This window comes from Loxodonta africana, chromosome 7 (assembly GCF_030014295.1).
Source record: "Loxodonta africana isolate mLoxAfr1 chromosome 7, mLoxAfr1.hap2, whole genome shotgun sequence".
Lineage (NCBI taxonomy): Eukaryota > Metazoa > Chordata > Mammalia > Proboscidea > Elephantidae > Loxodonta > Loxodonta africana.
In genome coordinates this window covers 12,728,162-12,744,302 of record NC_087348.1, presented here as the reverse complement: position 1 = coordinate 12,744,302, position 16,141 = coordinate 12,728,162, and the positions used below count along the sequence as shown (strand labels likewise).

Sequence of the window (16,141 nt, the reverse complement as noted above, 5' to 3'; positions counted from 1 at the left end):
TGTTTTGTCATGTGATTTTTAGCTGAATTCATTAAGGAACATTATTAAGTCTGTGTTGTTGTTGTGTGCCCTCAAATAGATTCCAACTCATAGTGACCCTCCCCAGGACAGAGTAGAACTGCCCCATAGGGTTTCCTAGGCTATAACCTTTACGGGAGCAGATTGCCAGGTCTTCTCTCCCTTGAGCCACTGGTGGGTTCAAACCGCCTACCTTTCAGTTACCAGCCGAGTACTTAACCATCGCGCCACTAACTTCCAAAGCCATTCATTGTTGTATAATAAGGATTGAGGGAAGTTCTCATTCAGAAAAATTACAGCTTTGGCCCTGACTTCAAAAAGGTCACACACTTTACCCCTGCTAATTCATTGAACTACTGTGTGGTAAGGCAAGTCAAGATAGTCAGCTTCTATGTCTGACACAAATTCACGGCACTGAAGATGACTAAGTTCATGAGAACAAGTGAAGTTCACCATTGACATTGCTGGCGCAATAACACATGATAGATTCAAGTATTTTCTGGAAAAATACCTACTGATAAACAATACGATGACTAACCATGAGGTTTAAACACCTTATTTTCTCACAAGCTTTGTAAACTTGTCAGCTAAGTCTTTTCCACATGTTTTTACTGCCATCAGTTGTAACACATCTTAGCAGATTCTATTTCAGGTTGTATTGAATTAGTGCTTTCTTGATTTTGAAAATATTCTCTCCTATGGTTGTTCTGGGGAAACCCTGGTGGCGTAGTGGTTAAGAACTATGGCTGCTGACCAATAGGTCAGCAGTTTGAATCCACCGGGTGCTCCTCAGAAACCCTATGGGGCAGTTTTTCTCTGTCCTATAAGGTCACTATGAGTTGGAAGGGACTCAACGGTGACAGGTTTGGTTTTGGTTTTGGTATGGTTGTTCTGGAGTCCCTGGGTATGTATGAATGGTTAAGCACTTCACTACTAACTGAAAGGTGGGCAGTTCAAGCCCACCCACAGGCACCTTGGGAGAAAGGCCTGGCCATCTGCTTCTGAAAGGTCAGAGTCTTGCAAACCCTGAGGAGCAAAGTCCTATTCTGCAGCGCATAGGGTCATCATGAGTTGTAATCGACTTGATAGCAACTGATTTTTTGGATGTATGGTTGTTCCAAGGAGCCCTTGGGTGGTCCAAGCAGTTAACGTGAGCAGCTGCTAACCAAAAGGTTGGAGTCCACCCTGAGGTACCTCAGAAGAAAGGCCTGGTGATCTCCTGAAAAATCATCTATTAAAAATCCCGTGGAGCACGGTTCTGCTGTGACCTACATGGGGTGGCCATGGGTTGGAATTGACTTGACAGCGTCAAACTTAAGGTAATGCTAGAGATTTATTAGTCAGCCATACAATTTGAGAATTGGGTAACACTCATCATAAAACTGAGTGTTCCAAAGAAATGGGGCAGGATTGAGGTTTTTATAGTCTGGAAGTCAGGGAAGTTCAGCCAGTTTTGATCGGTCTTTCCGATATTCATCAAAATGTCCCTTGAAGTCCTTTCTTCTTTAGAAATGTCAGTTTTGCTAAGAAGACAGACAACAGAGGTCTCCAGGGGGTCAGTGCCCGCCAAAGCAGGTTTCCAGATGGCTAGGCGCCTGTTAGCAATGTAGGGCGAAAGACACAGGATGTCGGTTATACACAAACCTAAAGAAACAAGCTAGTTATTACCTCTAAAGTTTAGTTTATTTATTATCTTAAACTTCTGCCCTGTGAAACCAGGCATGGGCCACGTTCTCTGGGCTTGATGTAAGTGTCTCCATTTTGGTTTTTAGTTTCCACTTTGGCAGTTGGTACTGGTTATAGCTGTTCATTCAGATTATTTTGTATTTGTTTCCTAGGGCTGCCACAAAAATTTACAAACTTGACGGCTTAAAACAACAGAAATTTACTCTCTCAGAGTTCTAGAGGCTGGAAGTCTGAAATCAAGATGTCAGTGGGGCTGTGCTCCTGCCCAGGATGGGCTCTAGGGTAGAATCCTTCCATGTCTCTTCTAGCTTCTGGTGTCTCCTGGCATTCCCTGGTTTGTGGGAACGTACCGCTAATCTCTGCCTCTGTCCTCACAGGGCCGTCTTCCCTGGGTCCCAATGTCTTCTCATTTTCTGTCTCTTATCAGGACATCCATCATTGGATTTAGGGCCCATTCTAAGCCAGGATGACCTCGTCTTATGACGCTTACCTTAATTATATCTGCAAATACCCTTGGGTCCGATTAAGGTCACATCCTGAGGTTCAGAGCAGACGTATCTTTTTGGGGGATGCAATTCAATTCACTACACTATTCACAGAGGCTAACCCTTCAATCGCTTCAGCCTTGGCATTGACTCCTCAAAAGGACAATACCTGAGCAGTGTCATAACATCGATCAACTCATCAAAAGCCAAGGAAAACCACTCAAAGTCATTTGACTTGTTTTTTTTTAATTGACTACTATATTCATTTCCTAGGGCTGGTGTAACAAATTACTACAAACTTGGAGGCTTAAGAAACCACAGAAATTTATCCTCTCACAGTTCTGGAGGCCACAATTTCAAATCCAAGGTGTGGGCAGGGCCGAGCTCCCTCTGAGGGCTCTAGGGCAGAATCTCTTCTTTGCCTCTTCCAGCTTCTGGTGGTTGCTGACCTCTTTGGCTTGTGGCCACATCACTCAAATCTCTTGCTTTCTCTTCGGTGTTACTCTTATAAGGACTTGTCATTGGATTTAGGGCCCACCCAGGTAATCCAGAATGATCTCATCTCAAGATACTTAATTTAATTACATCAGTAGTTAGATCCTTTTTCTAAATAAGGTCACATTCACAGGTTTCAGGGATTTGATGTGGACATGTATTTTGGGGGGGGGGGTCATTTTTTAACCTACTAACTACTGATATTGGAGCCCCGGTGGCACAATGGTTAAGAGCTTTATCTGCTAACGAAAAGGTTGGCAGTTTGAATCCACCATCCACTCCTTGGAAACCCTATGGGGTAGTTCTACTCTGTCCTAGAGGGTCAGTATGAGTCGGGATCGACTTGATGGCAAAGGGTTACTACTGATATTGCTCCCAGTGTCCTCAACTCTTTGAGCGACTATTCTTGCTGAAAGGCTGTTTTATTTTTTTAATCTCTTTTTTTCCCTTAAACATTTTTATTTGTGTTTTTGGTGAAAATTTGCACAGCATATTCGGTTCCCACTTAACAATTTCTGTGCATATTGTTCAGTGACACTGGTTAGATTCTCCACATTGAAAGGCTGTTTTAGCTGTTTATTTTCTCTGAACACATATCTTTGGCTGTTACAATCAAACACGATTGAATTTACTCCCTACCTGTAAATGGTTTTCTTTGCTTGGCTAACAAATAAAGCACTAAAGAAACTTGCCTTGGTTGCAGCCAAATTTTCACCTTTTGTGAAGAAATCCTGCAGTGACGTGATATTCCATTTCAAATTTTCTAATTTTTCTGACCATTGCTTTCCAGCGAGTTGGGAACATTGTGATGAATGCTTAACCTGGTGATGCTAATGTATATTGTAGTGTTTGAGCACAGCTCAGTGTCACTGCACGCATTGTGGTGTTGGTGAAGGATATTGAATGCACTGTGAACTGCCAGAAGAACAGACGAATCGCTCTTAAGAGAAATACAACCACATGCCCCTCGGAAGCAAGGATGGCGAGACTTCCGCTCGCTTACTTTGCGCATGTCCTTGGGAAAGACCAGTTGCTAGAAAAGGACATCATGGTTGGTAAAGTGGAGGGTTGGTGAAGGTGAGGGAGGCCCTCTGTAAGACGGATGGACACAATGTGTGAAACAATGGGCTCGGACATAGCAATGATCATGAAGATGGCGCAGGACCCGGCGACATCTTGTTCTGTTATACCTAAGATTGCTATGAGTTGGAGCTGACGCCATGGCAACTAACAACGGTGTCATTGCGTAATAAATACAATGCTTTGCCATCTAATTTGATAACAGAATCATTCACACTCTACTGTACCTTAAAAGCACAGCGTTTCAAGTCCAGTTTTCTTGTTCAGCGTGATAGGTATACACTGGGAACGATAAAATGAGAATTCTTGTTTGTAACGTTGATGGGACACACCAAGTCCATAGGCTGTAACAGGGATTCCCTAACTTAAAAGAGGAGGTGGCTACATAGCTCACATTCCTGAGTTTCAGGTTACACATTACCTAGCTATTTCTATTGGCCCTGGGAGTTTGCAATCCCCTAGCCAGAACCCACAGATGGTTTAAACAAGTCCAGGTAAAGGTGAACACAATTCTAACTTTACCATCTTGCCTGGGCTTGCTTGCTTGCTCAGGGTGGCTCTTGGCTCAACAGGCGGAGAAAAGCTTTGATTTTTGGCAGACTTCAGAGCTCAAGTTGTGTATTTGACTACAGCTTCTGGGTGGTGCAAATGGTTAACATGCTTGGCTGCTAGCAGAAATGTTGGAAGTTTGAGATCTCCCAGAGGCACGTTGGAAGAAAGGCCTGGTGATCTACTTCCAAAAAAATCAGTCAATAAAGCCCTATGGAGAACAGCCTCATCTACTCTGAGACCAGAAGAACTAGATGGTGCCCAGCTACCATTACCAACCGTTCTGATCAGGGTCACAATGGATGGATCCTGACAGAATGGGAGAAAAATGTGGAACAGAACCTCAAATTCTTAAAAAATCTAGACTTACTGGACAACTTGAACCTGGGGGAGTCCCCAAGACTATTTCCCTGAGATACTCTTTAAACCTTGAAACGAAACTAACCCCTGAGGCCACCTTTTAGCAAAATAACAGATTGGCTCACAAAATAAAGAATATCATCTGTGAATACCTTGCTTCTTTAAAAAATCATATGAAACCAAATGGTCAATAAGTACTTTAAAACAAGGGTAAGAAGGTGAGGGGGCAGGGAAGCAAGACTCATGGAAACGGAACAACCAGAATGGAAATAATGAGAATTTTCATGCTTTGTGAAGAATGTAACCGTTGTCATTGAACAAGTTGTGTGGAAATTGTTGAATGGGAACCTAAACTCCTGTGTAAACCTTCAGCTAAAACACAATAAAGTATTACTTAAAAAACAAAACAAAAACCCTGTGGAACAAAGCTGTATTCTAACATTCATGGGGTCACCACTGAGTTAGAATTACCTACATGGCAATTGGTCTACCTCAGAGGCCCTCAAATGTAAAGAGGCTATTCCATGCAGCCAGTAGTTTCCAAATAGAGAAACATCTCTCCCACTGAGAGTAAAAATGGCTATTCCTGGTGGCACGGTGGTTAAGTGTTTGGCTGCTAACCAAAAGCTCGGCAGTTGGAATCTACCAGCCACTCCTTGGAAACTCTATGGAGCAGTTCTACTATGTCCTATAGCCTCACTATGAGTCGGAACTGAATTGATGGCAAACAACTCGATGGCAATGGGTTTTTAAGAGATAAAAGGGGAGATGGGGAGCTCCCCGCCCTGAGAGGCAAACTAATTACAAATATAATCCCATGATTTTCATCTTAATCTCTTTTTCCCATTAGCTTTTTTTTTCTCCTCCAGTTTTTTTTTTTAATTGAATTTCAGATGAAGGTTTACAGAACAAACTAGTTTCTCATCAAACAGTTAGTACACACATTGCTCAGTGACATTGGTTAACAACCCCACAATATGTCAACACTTTTCCTTTCTCAACCTTAGGTTCCCTATTACCAGCTTTCCTCTTCTCTTCTGCCTTCCAGTCCCTGCCCCAGGGCTGGTGAGCCCCTTTAGTCTTGTTTTGTTCCATGGGCCTGTTCGGTCTTTGGCTGACGGGTGAACCTCAGGAGTGACCTCATTACTGAGCTGAAATGGTGTCCAGGGGCCATACTCTCGGGGTTTCTCCAGTCTATCAGGCCAGCAAGTCTGGTCCTTCTTCTTCTTCTTTTTTTTTTAATTAACTTTTATTGAGCTTCAAGTGAACATTTACAAATCAAGTCAGACTGTCACATATAAGTTTATATACACCTGACTCCATACTCCCACTTGCTCTCGCCCTAATGAGTCAGCCCTTCCAGTCTCTCCTTTCGTGACAATTTTGCCAGCTTCCAACTCTCTCTATCCTCCCATCCCCCCTCCAGACAGGAGATGCCAACACGGTCTCAAGTGTCCACCTGATATAATTAGCTCACTCTTCATCAGCATCTCTCTCCTACTCACTGTCCAGTCCCTTTCATGTCTGATGAGTTGTCTTCGGGAATGGTTCCTGTCCTGGGCCAACAGAAGGTTTGGGGACCATGACCGCCAGGATTCCTCTAGTCTCAGTCAGACCATTAAGTATGGTCTTTTTTATGAGAATTTGGGGTCTGCATCCCACTGATCTCCTGCTCCCTCAGGGGTCCTCTGCTGTGCTCCCTGTCAGGGCAGTCATCAGTTGTAGCCAGGCACCAACTAGTTCTTCTGGTCTCAGGATGATGTAGGTCTCTGGTTCATGTGGCCCTTTCTGTCTCTTGGGCTCTTAGTTATCATGTGACCTTGGTGTTCTTCATTCTCCTTTGCTCCAGGTGGGTTGAGACCAATTGATGCATCTTAGTTGGCCGCTTGTTAGCATTTAAGACCCCAGATGCCACATTTCAAAGTGGGATGCAGAATGTTTTCATAATAGAATTACTTTGCCATCTTTCTTTTTTTTTTTGAGTTAGAATTTTGTTCTACTTTTTTCTCCAGCTCTGTCTGGGACCCTCTATTGTGATCCCTGTCAGAGCAATCAGTGGTGGTAGCCGGGCACGGTCTAGTTGTACTGAACTCAGTCTGGCGGAGGCCATGGTAGATGTGGTCCATTAGTCCTTTCCTCATGTCTTTAGTTTTCTTCATTCTTCCTTGCTCCTGAAGAGGTGAGACCATTGGAGTATCCTAGATGGCCAGTCACAGGCTTTTAAGACCCCAGACACTACTCACCAAAGTAGAATATAGAACATATTCTTTACAAACTCTGTATGCCGATTGAGCTAGATGTTCCCCGACACCATGGTTCCCACAGCCCTCAGCTCAGCAATTCAGTGCCTCAGGGAGTTTGGATGTGTCTATGGAGCTGCCACAGGCTTGCCTTGTACAGGTTGTGCTGGCTTCCCCAGTATTGTGCACTGTCTTACTCTTCACCAAAGTTACCACTTACCTATTCTCTATTAAGTGTTTTTTCATCCCTGCCCCTCCCCTCCCTTGTAGCCATCAGATATTGTTTCTTTTTGTATATAAACCTTTTCATGAGTTTTTACAGTAGTGGTCTCATACAATATTTGTCCTTTCGTGACTGACTTATATCACTCAGCATAATGTCCTCCAGATGCATCTATGTTATGAGATGCTTCACAGATTCATCCTTGTTCTTTATCGTTGTGTAATACATCATTGTGTGTATGTACCCCAGTTTGTTTATCCATTCATCTGTTGATGGGCATCTAGGTTGTTTCCATCTTTTTGCTATTGTGAACAATGCTGCAGTGAACATGGGTGTACATATATCTATTTGCGTGATGACTCTGACTTCTCTAGGATATACTCATGGGAGTGGGATTGCTGGATCAAATGGCATTTCTATTTCTGGCTTTCTAAGGGAGCGCCCTATCGTTTTCCAAAAAGGGTGTATCATTGTATCATTTCGTATTCCCACTAGCAGTGCATAAGAGTTCCTATCTCCCCATATCCTCTCCAACATTTGTTATTTTCTGTTTTGTTGATTCATGCCAGTAATGCTGGGTAAAGATGGTATCTCATTGTGGTTGAGATGGGGAGTTTTAAAGGAGTCAATTTCATATCATCTTGGCTATGTCCCATATGTGCTCTTTCTTAAATTTGATCTGCTTGAGAACATACCTGCAATCAGCTAGTTCTCCTGCCCCCTACCCCTTTTACAATTGTCCTCCTTCGTTTTAACTGAAAAAGGCAGACCTTAGTCCATTAGAAAAGAGCAATGGTGGTTCAGTGGTGGAATTCTCACCTCCCATGCGGGAGCCCTCTCATAGTGACCCTATAGTGGCACAGTGGTTAAGAGCTTGGCTACTAACCAAAAGGTCTGCAGTTTGAATTCACCAGCCGCTGCTTGGAAACCCTATGAGGCAGTTCAGCCCTGTCCTATAGGGTAACTATGAGTCGGAATTGACTTGACAGCAATGGGTTTGGTCTTTTTCTTTGGTTTATGTGGAAGACTCAGATTCGATTCCAGGCCAGGGCACGTCACGTGCAGCCACCATTTGTCTGTCAGTGGAGGCTTGCACGTTGCTGTGGTGCTGAACAGAGTTCAGTGGAGCTTCTAGACCAAGACGGACTAGGAAGAAAGGTTTGTGATCCACTTCTGAAAATCAGCCAATGAAAACCCTATGGATCCCAATGGCCCGATCCTGTTGTGCATGGGGTGGGCCATGAGTGGTGGCCAACTCATGGCAGCTATCAACAGTCTATCAGGAAACTTACTGAAGTGCATTGCCCTGGGGTGGAAAAACCCCTGGGGTAACAACCAATGAAATGATTTGAAATATTGATGTGGGTGTTAATTGACTAAGGGTTGGGTAGTATGTACTTTTTTTTGGGAAACCCTGGTGGCATAGTGGTTTAGCTTAGCTGCTAACCAAAACGTTGGCAGTTTGAATCCACCAGGCACTCCTTGGAAACCCTATGGTGCAGTCCTACTCTGTGCTATAAGGTCGCTATGAGTCAGAATCGACTCCATGACAACTTTTTTTTTTTTTTTTTAACATGTTCTTTTACTACTCAGTCGATTTCCAATTAGTTGCTTTTTTCAAAGAATAGCTCAGAGACTTTTTGTTATTCCTCATGAAAATTATTTACTCTCATGTGAGGGAGTGAGTTGGTAGGCTGAGTCAGATAACAAAGGCAAAACCTGGATTGATGAGAGGGGGGAAAGGGGAAAGGAAATAACTGTAGACAGTCTGAGAACCGTGACACTTGTTTGCACAGGGTTTGGGTGAATGATTAGCTGGTTGCCAGCAGAGAAGTCAGAGCCCTGGTGGCACAGTGGTTAAGTATTTGGCTGCTAACCAAAACGTCGGCAGTTCAAATCCACTAGCCATTCCTTGGAAACCCTGTGGCACACTTCTGCTCTGTCCTGTAGGGTCACTATGAATTGGAATCGACTTGACAGGAATGGGTGAGCTGAGAAGTCTGGGGGCAGCCATGGTTCAGTGGTAGAATTCTTACCTTCCATTCAGGAGACCTGGCTTTGATTCTTAGCCAGTGCATCACCTGTCTGTCAGTGGAGGCTTGTGTGTTGCTATGATGCCGAACAGGTTTCAGCAGAGCTTCCAGACTAAGGTGGACTAGGAAGAAAGGCCTGCCAATCTACTTCTGAAAATCAGCTTGTCTTAGTTATCTAGTGCTGCTATATCAGAAATACCACAAGTAGGTGGCTTTGACAAATTTATTTCCTCGCGCTTTAGGAGGCTAGAAGTACAAATTCAGGGGACTGGCGCTAGGGGAAGGCTTTCTCTCTGTTGGCTCTGGAGCAAAGTCCTTGTCTCTTCAGCTTGTTTCCCAGTTCCTTGTAGATCTCCATGTGGCTTGGCATCAGTCTTCCTCCATCTCTGCTTGCTCACTTGCTTGTTTAATCTCTTTTTATATGTCAGAAGAGATTGATTCAAGATGCACTCTAAACCTGCCTCATTGATATAATAAACGTAACCTAATCCTGCCTTATTAACATAACCAACACAACCCATTCACAAATGGGATAATAACCACAGGCAGATATTAGGATTTACCACACATATTTTTTGGGGACACAATTCCATCCAGAACACAGCCAATGAAAACCCTATGGATCACAATGGCCTGATTCCCAATGGATCATGGGGATGGTGCAGGGTTTTGTTCTCTTGTTTTTGGGTTCTCCAGAAAGTCTGGAGGGTTCAGCTGCGGCTAGGTCCACCAGTGTCCTCCCATCAGCAACTCCACCTTAGTCAGGCCTATAGCATTTCTCTCCTTAGAATTTCTCAAATATCTTGATAAACTTGATGGTGTTATCAGCTGAATGGATTATTAAAAAATATCGCCATGGAATTTTTGGCTTATAACTCAGATGAGTTTAAAGAATTAAGTGATAATGTGACAACTCTCCATATCCATTTATTTATGTCCCCCACACATCTGTCAGTTTGTTGTACTGTGGGGGCTTGTGTGTTGCTGTGATGCTGGAAGCTATGCCCAAACCCAAACCAAACCAAACCAAACCCACTGCTGTCAAGTCTATTCCAACTCATAGTGACCCCGCAGGACAGAATAGAACTGTCCCATAGCATTTCCAAGGAGCACCTGGTGGATTCAAACAGCTGACCTTTTGGTTAGCAACCAGGCTCTTAACCAGTACACCACCAGGGTTTTCAGAAGCTATGCCATTGGTATTCAAATACCAGCAGAGTCACCCATTGCGGACAGGTTTCAGTCGAACTTCTAGACTAAGACAGACTAGGAAGAAGGACCCGGCAGTCTACTTCTGAAAAGAATTAGCCAGTGAAAACCTTATGAATAGCAGCGGGACATTGTTTGATATAGAGCCAGAAGATGAGCCTCTCAGGTTGGAAGGCACTCAAAATACAACTGGGGAAGAGCTGCCTCCTCAAAGCAGAGTCGACCTTAATGATATGGTTGGAGTCAAGCTTTCGGGACCTTCATTTGCTGATGTGGCATGACTCAAAATGAGAGGAAAGAGCCGCAAACATCCATTAATAAAAGAAACCTGGAATATATGAGGTATGAATCTAGGAAAATTGGAAATCGTAAAAAATGAAATGGAACGCATAAACATTGATATCCTAGGCATTAGTGAGCTGAAATGGACTGGTATTAGTCATACTGAATCAGACAATCAGATGGTCTACTCTGCTGGGAATGACAACTTGAAGAGGAATAACATTGCACTCATTGTCAAAAAGAACATTTCAAGATCTATCCTGAAGGGCAGTGCTGTCAGTGATAGGATAATATTCATACTCCTACAAGGAATACCAGTTAATACGACCATTATTCAAATTTACGCACCAGCCACTAAGGCCAAAGATGAAGAAATTGAAAATTTTTACTAACTTCTGCAGTCTGAAATTGGTCGAACATGCAATCAGTATGCGTTGATAGTTACTGGTGATTGAACTTCTAAAGTTGGAAACAAGGAAGAAGGATTGGTAGTTGGAAAACACGGCCTTGGTGATAGAAACGATGCAGAGATTGCATGATTGAATTTTGCAAGACAAACGACCGCTTCATTGCAAATAACCTTTTTTCACCAACATAAATGGTGACTATACACATTGTTATAGATTGAATTATGTCCCTCCAAAAATGTTTCATCTTGGTTAGGCCATGCGTGGTTGTCCACCATTTTGTAATTTTCCTGTGTGTTATAAATCATAATCTTTGCCTGTGGTTAAAAGGATTAGGGTGGGATTGTAACATCACCTTTACCCAGGTCACCTCCCTGATCCAATGTAAACGGAGTTTCCCTGGGGTATGGCTGTTACAGGGCAGGGCTCCCAGCTCAGGACTAAGCCTTGCTAGGTTCTTACTTTCTTCTGACCAAGAATGGCCAGGAGAGGCTCAGAGGTTCCACAGGAACAAAGGTTTATTAGGGACAGAGTAAAAGGCTCACGAGGGAGAGAGGGAGAGGGGTTTCCACCAACGCTAGCCTGTAGTCTCTCAGTGAACAAAGGATTCCCTAGGGTTTATAAACAAACATTTTTTAGGTGGGGTGTGTGTTGGGGGGAAGGCATTATCTTTATTCATTAGATGGGTGGAGATTTCCAGGAGAAGGGGAGGGATTATGAAAATCAAATGCGTGTGCGGATAGAATTCAAGATGGACTTCCTTGCAGTGGTTGCTGGAACCAAGATGGAGTCTGTCACAAAGGCTATCGGGATGTCAAACAGGACTTATTCTGGGATGTTGTGCATGTGTGATGCCTCTGGATCTTGGTTCGAGCCCCGGTGAGGGGTCTCTGGTCATGTTTGTCTCATGTGGAAGGTCATTCATAGTCCAGGTTGATCTTTACTGCACATGCTCTGCACCTGGTGATGCCTTGAAAAACAACTCAGGAGGATTATCAATAATTTATAGCTGGTCAAGCACACAGGGCCTTGAAATGTAGCCCCTTATCTTGTTCAAGCACCTAGTCTGTCAATCACAAATAGTTTTCCGGTGCCAGCAGCAAAAGTTATATGGTGGTCTGCACTTAGGTTTAGATTCAGAGACTAATTATAGTTGGTCAAGCACACAGGGCTTTGAAATGTAGCCTTTATTTAATCCAGCCAGCCCGATCTCTTCCCTGTCTCATGGCCTGTACCACCTTTTATCTCTCAAGAGGTAAAAGGAAAGCTAGCAGAGAGTTGGGGACCTCATACCACCAAGAAAGCAGCACCAGGAGCAGAGCGTGTCCTTTGGACATGGGGTCCATGCACCTGAGAAGCTCCTCGACCAGGGGAAGTTGAGGACAAGGACCTTCCTCCAGAGCCGACGGAGAGAGAAGTCTTCCCCTGGAGCTGATGCCTGGAATTTGGACTTACAACCTACTAGACTGTGAGAAAATAAATTTCTCTTTGTTAAAGCCATCGACTTATGGTATTATATTATAGCAGCACTAGATAACTAAGACACCATACTCACCATTATGTAGCTTATTAGGGATGCGTCTTCATTATCTTAGTGCGGCTATACCAGAAATACAAGTAGGTGGCTTTAACAAACATAAATTTATTTTCTCACAGTTTAGGAGGCTAGAAGTCTAAATTCAGAGCGTGGGCTCTAGGGGAAGGCTTTCTGTCTCTCTGTTGGCTCTGGGGGAAGGTTGTCTCTCTTCCGCTTCTGTTTCCTGGTTCCCTGGAGATCTCCACGTGGCTTGGCATCTGTCTTTCCCCATCTTTGCTTGCTTGCTTGTTTAATCTCTTTTATTTCTCAAAAGACATTGACTCAAGACACACCCGATGCTAATCATTAGCATGCCATTAGCATGACAAAGACGACCTGTTCCCAAATGGGATTATAATCACAGGCATAGAGGTTATTAGTCAGTTCTGGCATCCTGCTAGGTTTAAAAAGATCAATCCCACATAGGCTGGGGGGACTCACTACCATCAAGAAGAACATGGAGCAGAGCATGTCTTTTGGACCTGGGGTCCCTGTGCTGAGAACCTCCTAGACCTAGGAGACAGAGAGAACTGTAACACTGGAGAGGTAAAAGATGGCATGAGACAGCCAAGACTGCATGAGATTTACAACACATATTTTTGGGGGACACAATTCAATCCATAACAGGAAGTAACAGGCTACAACTCAGGATAAGGATCAACTTGGAAGTAACAGGAGCAACTTAGGAAACAGGATACGGTTCATCAGTCAGGACAGTTTCCAACCAAGACAGCTCTCAGCTCCTTCTCTGCCATGCCTGTACGTTAGTCCTGCTCGGGCCGTTTGGCTCCGCTATCAAGTGCCCAGAGGCACCCCACTCCGCCAGCAAGCCTTCTGCCTCAAAGCGCTCAGCTCTCTCTCTCTCTTTGGGTCACAAAGCTCACTGTAGCTGCCTTGTTCCGTGGGATGGAAAGCCACCACAGCCCTGGTGCTCCTCTCCTGGTTCTCATTGCTAGTACTATCTTATGCCATCCCTTGCAGTTTTGGCTGTCTCACGCTGCCTTGCACCTCTCCACCGTCACAGCTCTGTCTCCTAGGTCTAGGAGGTTCTCAGTGCAGGAGCCCTAGGTCCAAAGACAAACTCTGCTCCAGGTTCTTCTTTGTGATGGTAGTGAGGTCCCCCTTGATCTCTGTGGGGTTGGTCCTTTTAAGCCTAGCAGGATGGCAAAACCAACCAATCCCCTCAGTAGGCCACAGTCACCTAGTTTGCATAGTAATTGACCAATCCCCACAAGGTTTTACACACCTTACTTGCTTAGTAAACTTTCCAATCCCTCCAAGGGTTTTACGAACTTTTTTTTGCATAGTGAACTGTCTATCCCTTTGTAAGACTGTGGCCTAACACATCACCATTCTGGTAGAACTACAAACCCAGGGCCAGAAAGGCCATATATACAGAGAAACGCGTTGCACTGTACAAACACAGCCAAATGTGCTCTTTGGGGGAACTAAACCAAACAAAATCAGTTCCTATACAGTTGATTGCGCCTCATGGAGACCCCAGTTCTAGACTAAAACTGCTCTATAGGGTTTTTTTGCCTGTAATCTTTATGGAAGCATATGGCCAGGCCTTTCTTCTGTGGTACTGCTGGGTGGGTTTCAACCGCCAACCTTCAGGTTGATCGTCAAGCTCAAACCGTTTCTGCCACCTAGGAATCTCTGGGGAGGGGAGGACGGGGTAAAATCGCCCTGGTTGAGAACCACTGCCCTAAAGACTCGGAGCCAGTAGGCTGGGACCCAGGTTCCTGTCGCCCAAGAGACGACAGACGGCTCAACACCCTCTTAAAAGCTGCAGAGATCGAAAGGATGCCACGTCGCATGGAGGAGAAAGCTTTACGCAGAAATAGCAAAGCCACACGGGCCGAGTCCAAGACCAGCGCCTCTGCCTCGCTCTCTCCCTACGAACCCGCCCCGCTCGTCCCGGAGCCTTCGCAGTGCACGCTGGGGCTTGTAGTTTCCGGCATGCGAAGTCCTGCGCGCACCTCCCTTAACACGGCGACTTCCTCTCTCCCCTGTCGGCAGCCGCTCCCGGAAGCTAAGGAGGCTTAAAGTTTCAACGCTTCCTCCCTTCGCCTCTTAGTCCCGCAGATTGCCAATGCAAGCAACCAATAGGCGGCCAGACTGGAGCTTCCTATTAGTTGATTGGTGTAGAGTTCTGAAGTGACCCAGGCAAACTTGCCGGGGATTGGCTGAGCTTTCGGTTTTGAAAATCGTAGGTTTCGCCCGCGCTGCGCGGCCCCAGTGCTTCGCCCTAGCTTCGAGCCTGGAGGCCCGGCGCCGAACCGGTCTGGACGGGCCGGGGGCTGACTAGGGAGTACACCGGACTTGGATCGCAGCAGCACGTAGGAGACGCGGGACAGTCAAGTGAGTTCGCGCGGGCGGCCGGTGGGGTGGGGGTGCTTGGCGATTTGTTACCCCTCCCGCAGACCCCGGACCGGGGGCGTGACCCACCCCCCGCCGCTTGTGGTCCCGGGAACGTAGGGTCGGTCACCTCCTCTTTCCAAGTGGCGAGGTGACCTGCCTTAGTCCCGGGGCCTGAGGTGACCCCCCCTTCCACCGAGGACCCAGGTTCCGAGAGAACACCCGCGCCCCGTTCCCTTTTCCCCCACCCCCTGTGCCTAGCACCGTGTTTTGTGCCTAGAAGGTTCTCGGTAAGTCTCCGTTGACTTGGTCGTGCAGGAAGCTCGAAACTGCTGGAAGATTTGGCGGAATCATGCCTTCTGGCGTTTCTGCACAGTTAGCCCCCCTCCCTCATCCGCCTGCAGTTGAGCAGCATTTTAAACTGACGTTTCCCGGGCCGATGCTCGCCCTTATCTTGTCAATCCCCCAGCACGCTTGCTGTCAGCGGTTCAGTTCCATCCAGCCACGGTGGGCTTCGGGTGGCGGTGGCCAGGGACCAGACTAGGCGCCTGTCTTTCAGAGGCCGAAATCTAGGAGGCGGCATAAGCACAGTTTAAATCCAGGCTGCACGCCTGACTTGCTGGGTGACTTTGGTTTAATTTCCTTTGACTTCAGTTTCCTCATCTGTACATGGGTGTCCTGCAAGGCTGTAACCAGAATTAAAGGAAGTGATGCGCGGTCTGAGCATGGAGTAGAAAATAGGACTTAGTAAATGGGAGCAGCTTATACAGCATTACGCACAGAGATGTGAACAGGGCAGGCAGAGGAGGGCAGTGGCAGCCTCTGATCTGGTGTGAGAGAAGTTGCCAGGGGCAGACCAGGGAATCGCAGACAAGCTCCCGCCTTTCTTGGTAAGGTGTTTGGGCACTGGGTGTTGGGCGCTGGTACTCTGAGTCTGTGCACAGGCTCCTAGACAGGCTGGCGATGAGGTTTTTACTGCTCACCCCAGGAGCCCGATTCTTGGTACACTGAGTCCTTTCTCAGAGTCAACTCTTAGGTAACTTAAGGGGACTCTTTTTAAATGGTCAAGCTGAGGTCTCTTAAATACAAACTTCCCCCGTGCAAGAAGCTCAAACACTTTATTGGACTTTGTGAAAG

The 16,141-nt window shown here is 45.6% G+C and overlaps 1 protein-coding gene across 7 annotated transcripts in view; it reads left to right on the top strand.

Annotated features, from left to right (window-relative positions):
* The window catches only part of INCENP (inner centromere protein), a 134,209-nt gene that overhangs the window by 90,639 nt on the left and 27,429 nt on the right, over positions 1–16,141 (top strand). For 5 of the 7 annotated variants that reach the window (XM_064287932.1, XM_064287935.1, XM_064287933.1 and 2 more), the window contains exon 1: positions 14,846–15,007. The exons of the other annotated variants lie outside the window; for them this stretch is intronic. The gene's annotated coding sequence lies outside the window, so the exon portion shown is untranslated. Of the gene's footprint in view, positions 1–14,845; positions 15,008–16,141 lie in introns of those variants that run through there. 7 annotated transcript variants of the gene reach the window in all.